Source organism: Phaethon lepturus, unplaced genomic scaffold, assembly GCF_000687285.1.
Source record: "Phaethon lepturus isolate BGI_N335 unplaced genomic scaffold, ASM68728v1 scaffold48993, whole genome shotgun sequence".
NCBI lineage: Eukaryota > Metazoa > Chordata > Aves > Phaethontiformes > Phaethontidae > Phaethon > Phaethon lepturus.
In genome coordinates, this window is record NW_010530726.1 from 561 (window position 1) to 8,112 (window position 7,552).

At 39.7% G+C, this 7,552-nt stretch overlaps 1 pseudogene; it reads left to right on the top strand.

Annotated features, from left to right (window-relative positions):
• The first annotated feature begins 1,583 nt into the window (after nucleotides 1-1,583).
• The window catches only part of LOC104618685, a 10,276-nt pseudogene continuing 4,307 nt past the window's right edge, over nucleotides 1,584-7,552 (top strand).

Here is a 7,552-nt window from a genome sequence, read left to right on the forward strand (position 1 = left end):
CTTTCAGATAATGAAGTGTGCAAAACATACCAACATGATCATGTGTCTACATACATACACACGTGCACATAAACACATATGTACAGATACATATGATCATACACAATGATAACCTGCACATTAATTTTGTTTAGAAAAATGCATACTGATAGAAATATTGCTTTTTGATATGCTAAGTAAAGATCAGTGTTGGCAACTTGCATCTTAAAAAAAATCTCGGCATTGAAAGAAAGAATCAAAATCAATATAAAACATACCCTTTGGCATCATTTGTAAACATGCCAGTGTGTTTGTATTTTCCTCTCTTGCTGGCAATGGAATTTCACGAGACAGAGCAGTTACTCCCTTTATACACACTTTGGAGAATATGACCTAGCCGTGTGTGCACTGTAATAAAAATAAAAATTAGAGGTTAAATTTCAACCTTTTTAATTCTAGTAGAGATGAAGTCACTCCATTATCCATTCTGGAGTGAATGCCTGTTTGTACCTGAATTACAAGGGAGATTTTGTTCTTGCATGTGCAAAAGGCCTAATACTTTGTTCTCTATAGCCTTGAATTGTGAATTAACCATCTCAATCAGACCTTTGCTTCGGCACCACAGTTTATGAGCTGTGGCTTTGGTGTCTCATAGTCAACTCAGAACTTGTAATTTTAGCTTCCCAGAACTTGATATAAGATTGACTTACTTTTAAAAGAAAGCAATAAATTGTTGGCGTTACCTAAAAATGCGGTGGTTGCTTAAATAGTAAAGTAACCACTATCCATCAGTGAGGGCTAATTAGCATGATAATTAGTACTGCACTCTGTACCTCATAAACAAAGAATGAATTACAAGTTTCAGTCCTCAAAACCACATTTTAATGACTGTGGCACAATCCACAGAGTGGAAAATAATTAAAGGAAACATGACACCCAGTTCCGGGATGACACAATTAGAAGCCTTACTTAAAAGAGGTGTGCTGAAGAGAGGCTGCTTTAGATACCACGGGAACACTGCTGAGTGTTTGTCATGGCCCATGGCTTTATCTGCTCTAAAGGTGTCATTGAACCTTTCATTTCTGCATCAGAAATTCACGACTCCAATGCCTTTCTTTGTTCGTTGTTTAATTTTGGCAATAGCCTGCTATCACAAAAACCTCACAAAAGCAGCAGATTTGCTGCGACCCTGTTTATACATTGCTCCTTCCCCATCCTTTCATGCACCGCGTAGTGTAATGCTGACCAGAATTTCTTTCTCCCAGCAATCCTTAGACATTCACTGCCTTACACGGAAATATATATCTGTCAGAGACGGAGCGACGACAACATTCCTTCCCACACACTCTTGTAAAATAGGTATGGTGGGTTTTACTACTTCCCCGGCCTGTTTCTCAGAATCTCTTCACTCTGTGTCATGGCGTGACAGCTTGTCAAGCAGGTAGACAGGAAAGTCCTTCACTCTACAGTGCATAGGGGCAGCAGCCCTGGGGAGTTACGATGCTTTAGTGCTTTGCAGAGGCCAGCCCCACATGGGGCACTGGTGGGCTCCGGCTCTTGGGATTTTGGCAGCACTTGGCTGAAGATGGCTATTCAAGGGAGAGATGGGCCAGAAAGGCCCTGACTCATCCCCATGCTGGGAAGCTGGGAGGGAGCTGGGGATCACTGCCCAGTTGGGGGCTGCTCCTGGGGCACAGCCAGCCCTGGAGGAGGGAGCCCGGCAGGTGCCCCACCTTGCCCTCCCACATGTGCGGCTCCAGCCCTCCGCACCCCACGCCAGCTCCACTTGGGCATCCTTCACACTCAGGAGTTGGTTTTGGCCCTTCTGGTTATCACCAGAGAGAAATCAAAACATGGGTCCTATGAAAAGGTACGGTTCAAAGCCTGTGGCAGGGAACAGAGCACAATACATGCTTTTACACATACTTATTAGTGCACCCAATGTACCTTAAATTTTAAAAAGTGATGTGAAAAGGTATTCACATGAGAATGCCCTTAAGAACCAGCAAAATCATGACCTATGAACAACCATTAGTAAATACATAAGTAATGATCACCAGTAACAACATCAGTAATAACAGCTGCACCATCCCGTTAGTTATAAATGCACAGCAGGAGTGCTGGACTGTAAGAAGCTCCAGGCTAAATCTATCGTAGTCCGTAAGTGGAGACCTTGCAAAGTGTTTAATCATTTTAGAAACCTGGTCTGTGACTGGTCTGAATAGCCTTGGTCTGAACAACCTCGCTGATACTCAGTCTCATTTCTCTGCTTGCTTTTACATTTATTACAAGGCAGAAACCTTTGCTTATCAGTTCCAGTGTTTTTCTTTTTCCCCTCTCTTGGTTTCTTAACCCATCACCCCTCTAATAACTCCTGGCTCGCAATTGTGCTGAAGGCAGCAGTAATACTTGTCTAGGTGGAGTTTCAGAGTCATTAGGGAAGGCCTGGCAAGAAATCCAAGGAGAACAAAGGCAGCTTGTTGCCACAGAGGCAGAAAAAGTCACGTAAGAGTTGGTTAGTTAGCCTTGATTCTCTACATACCACTTTTCACTTGTAGCTATCAGAGGCTGAGGAAAGGATGAGAGACATGTCTGAGGTTTGCCTTCCAGCCTATCTGAAGCAGAGGTAGATGCTCAATACCAAGCCCTCTGATTTGCAATCGCCAGCTCACTCCCTCCTCTTCCTCCCTCCTTCGGACGCCTGCTGTTCTCTACATACACAGTGGCAGCTCCTTCCTGGAAACATGGCAATGACCTGTACACCCTACAACTGAAGCAGGTGGAAAATTGTATCAATTTCACACCTAACTTGCTAGTAAATGCTTATTTGATAGATATCTAAGGCTCACAGGGTAAAATCCCTAAACCATTTCACTTTTCTGGTTTGCACTCAGTTGCCGACAACAAAAGACTGAAGAATACAGAGCATATGTTGTTTAACCCTTTCCTGTATGTTCCCCACATGTCTTGGTAGCATGTACTGCTGTGCAAAACCTGTGTTAAATGTATAAAGGCAGCTTTTGTTGCTAATCCCTTAGTAGTTTGTCTAATGGAAAATGAAGCTTTGGTTTGTTGAAGTTAGTTCCACTTACAATGTCAAATATTAAACTACAATTTGATGCGTAGTTTAACCTCATGTAAGTGTATATTAAAAAACATTGCTGTTTTATCATACATTTCCAGAGATAGAATTCAAGTTCAAACACATAATAGTAAAACAAGCCAATTTTAAAAGACATAAAAGCCAAGATCTTCAAATGGTGTTATTTAAAGTTTGTCACACTTAGCCAAAAAAGTGAATTACTTGATACTAAAACTCCTTAAGGTTGAGCGTTGCTGGAAAGTTGCTGTTCAGAAAGTCCACGGTATAATTTTGCTGGCTAATTTTGCACACAGTGATATACTGTCTGACTACAGTTACCATGCATTTACCTTTCTGTTCTCTCTGCGGGCAGGGTCTTTGTTCATGAGTGTGCCCACCTTCGATGGGGGTGTTTGATGAGTATGACAGTGACAGGCATTTCTACACAACTGGGCAGAATCGGGTTGAAGTTACAAGGTAATTCAGCATTTTCCTCCTCCTACAAGCCCTTTGTGGTGGGCTTCAGAAACCTGACTGGTCTTTTATTAACTTTTGAGGTATCTGTTTTTCTCTTAGTCCTTATTTTATCCCTCATTAAATATCTTTCCTACTTTATGAATAGATCATGCGATTTTCTCTGCATCCATCTTTGCACATTTCTGTGGCTGACGGCTTGGCAACGATGTTGGGCATTACTTTTTTTTGAACTGACACCAGAGACTTAATCACTTCTGTGCTCTGTCACCGGAGAGGAAATGGTGCTTGTACAGAAATCCTCCTTCCCCCCTACTCACGGTGTTTGTCTATCTAAGCTTTTCCTTCTCATCTCACCTCTCCCTTCTCAGAGTACGCTGCAACTTTGGGGCTTTCCTATTAGGCTTCCAGATTTCTCTTGCTTCAAACTAATTTTCTCTATCTTTGCTAGCTTTGCACAACTTCACTCCATGCTCTCACTACTGCAGGAGTGCCTGGCTCACTATCTGCTTTTCCCCTCTGTCCATATGGCCAATGGACCTTGAGAAACAAAGTTTTATTACAGCATATTTGACCTGCAACTCACTGACCACTTGACTGTACATCACCAGTAAGCCATTTCACAGGCATTTTCCAGGCTACAGCAGTATTTGGAAGTGGTAACTACTGAATTAATAAGACTACTTCTGCAATTGTAAACTTTAAACCTGTAACTGTAATATTTTTACTCAGGCAATAGACTGAAGTGATGGAGAAGCAAACTAATCAATAATTACTCTTGGTGTCACTCTGCAATGTATATTCCTATCTTTTTACAAGGATAACTGTTTTATGCAGGCAGAGTGCAGACTACACTCCAAGCACTGTTAATGTCAACACTACATTCAGATAGGGGTTTTAAGTGGAAATATATTCTATTTTATCCTTAGGTGTTCCTCTGATCTCACTGGCATCTATATCTGTGAAAAAAAATTCCTGCACTGGAGGTAATTGTGCCATTAATAAGCTAACATGGCTTTTTAAGGAAGGATGTGCATTTATTCCCTAAAGAAATCAAACTGCTGAATCATCAATAATGTAAATGCAAAGTTTACCATCTGTAAGTACAAACACATAAGAACAGATTTCTTTCAATGAAACATACTACTATAAAAGTTGCTATATCCTCCTTTTTGAAATGTAACATTTATTTCAACTTTTATGTAAATCAACTGTAATGCATACTGTTATTAATGTAAAATGAAGTTTACCATCAGCTGATGTGTCAACTATATAAATCAGTAGTAAAGATTTATTTCCATTCCTATTTTTATTTGTTACTTTTCTGTTGCTTAATTCTGATTTTTGTCTGTTTCTCATTGCAGGTGGCTGAATTCTGTAATAAGCACAACCAGAACAGAGAAGCAGCCAATGTGCAGAATCGAATGTGTGACTACAGAAGCCCATGGGAATTAATGAAAAACTGTACAGATTTTGAAAATAATCTATTCTTTAGCCTTATAATGAAATAATAGATTATTTTGCTAAGAAACTAGCATTTCCTTGAGTTAAAACACAGTACAAAAAGGCATCTTAACTTCAGACTGCAGTTTTGAACAGTTCTAATATACCATCAAAACCAGAGGAGCTGCACAGATTGCATATCAGAGAATGATTTTCCTGTTATTCTAATATTCTAGATAAATTAATCTAGAAAGCATAAATAAATGCAACCATTTTTGTTTTATGTTAATTTATGTAATTTTTATAGCTAGGTTCTGACATTGTTAAGAATGATGGGATCTATTCCAAGTACTTGCTTACTTTCCCTGAGAATGGCATATACAGCCTGAAAGTTCACATCCAAGCTAACAGAACTATCATGACACAAACTACAAGACCATGGAGTCATGCCATGTCTATACCAGGTCACACAGAAAACTGTACAGTAAAGTAATGTAGAGAAAATTGTACAGCTATTTATTCCAGCACCTGTACACATCAAATCACTTCTCAAATACTAAGAGTAAGCACTAGAGCAATGGCAGCCCAGCCAAGAGGTATTTAGTTTTGAATGCTGTTCAAACACTGTGTGTGGTTGTTTCCCTGTAACACAAGAAAAGTCTGTATTCCCCAGAATAATAGGTAAAATAGACTGCAAACAGCTATGATAGAGCTGTATCTGTGTCATACAGATAGACAGGATTTGTGTTTTGCCTGTGAAAAGAATAACTACGGGTTTATTAACTAGATTACTATAATCAGTCATCTTAAATTAAGAACTGTTGAAGTTCTCACTGAAGGAAAACACATTTTATTCCAAATGGGATGGTTATTCATCTAAAGGCAAACAATGGCATTTAAAAGGGGAGATTTTACATACCAAATATTGTATACAGAACTTACTGGCATTTTACTATCTCACTGATCTAATCTTGCTTTTCCTTTTGTTTCAATTCTGTATTACATAATTATTGCATTGGTCAGATTTTTTTTCCCCAGAAATTCCAGTTGTGTATTTCTGTCTTCTAAAATGGGTAACAAGAGCATAGATCACCTGAAGAGGCGTAAGGAAATTAAATTGGGTATTTTTAGTTCACAACAAAGTATCAAGTATTTTCTCCTAAAACTAACACATAACTAAATGCAGCCTACATATCCGATATAACTGTACTTGCATCAACGTCTTGCTGCAAACTGTTGCACCTCTTTTCTACACAAAGGCACAAAAAGCAGGTGCGAATCCCTCAGGGATGAGGCACAACACTCATTTAGTGAAATCTTTGGCTTTATGGAAAGCATAGCGTTACCATGGTGGGATTCCTGGAACACTGACACTAATCCAAATGGGGACCTGGTGCAGCGAAGCCCTGCTCAGGAGTGAAGCTCAAGGAAAAGCACTGCAGGGGTGGATAATAAAACTTGCACTGATTAACATATCATACATATGCAATGTCCTGTTTGGCTCATTAGTGAACTCACTGCTTAAATGCAGGTCCTGTTGTCCAAATGCCCAGATCCACAGCTGGCTGTCATGATGGTGGCTGTACAATGAGGGGGGCAGTGAATGACCCGGGTTTACTGTGACAACGAGGTAAGACATGCTTGGGACTCTATGTACTTGGATTGGAAGAGGCAAACCATCCCAGGCTGCTGTAACAAGAAGATAAGATGTGCTTGGGACTCTACATACTCGGACAGGGGAGGCGAACTATCCTGGGTTACTGTTAAGAAGTTTTCTCGTGCCCTAAAGGCTGCCATCTAAGTAAGACTGATAAGCCATTGCTTTTCTAACAAATAACCTTGCAGACAGGGACAAGTAATGGGGGTTTTATTAGGAGTTTGGTATTTTCGCTGTCTTTTCATCTTCTGCACATGGCAAAAGGTTCTATGGTATGGCTAAATAAGAATGGCTATGAGGATTTGGTTGTTGCAATTAATCCCCGGGCGCCAGAAGATGCCAACATCATCCTGAACAAGATGGTAAGAACATTTGCATTTAAATGCATCATTTCTCAGCAGCTGCAACTTGACTTTCTGCTTGGAAAGTAGCATGAATCAGGTCCAGCTCCCCTTCTTTTCAATAGCTTTTTTTCCTGTTGTTTTGAATTAATCATGGATTAATCACATAGTTACTAAACTAGTAATTTCTAATTTGCCTTGCCATCTGTTGTTGCTACTAAGAGCACTAATTCCCTCAGACAATGCTATAATACCTCTGTTGGGAGGCAGACTGAAATTCCTTTAAGTAGCCTTCCAAATTGATTAGAATTGAAAGAATGTCCTATGAATGCTTGTTTAATAGTCATTGATTATAGTACTGTTTGTCATTAGCTGGCATGTCTCACACTATTCCTTTAAAAATTGTAAATGAAAAGAAAAAAGGTTAGGTTTAGTGGCATTTCTGGGCTTCACTTTTATTCCAACCCATGTAGATGTCTCAATGGATAAACTCCTCTAGAACAGGATGCTGGCCAGGTCTCAAAGCAAAGAAATTGTTTTCTACAATGTCAAATAATTTTAGAAAAAACCTGCTGA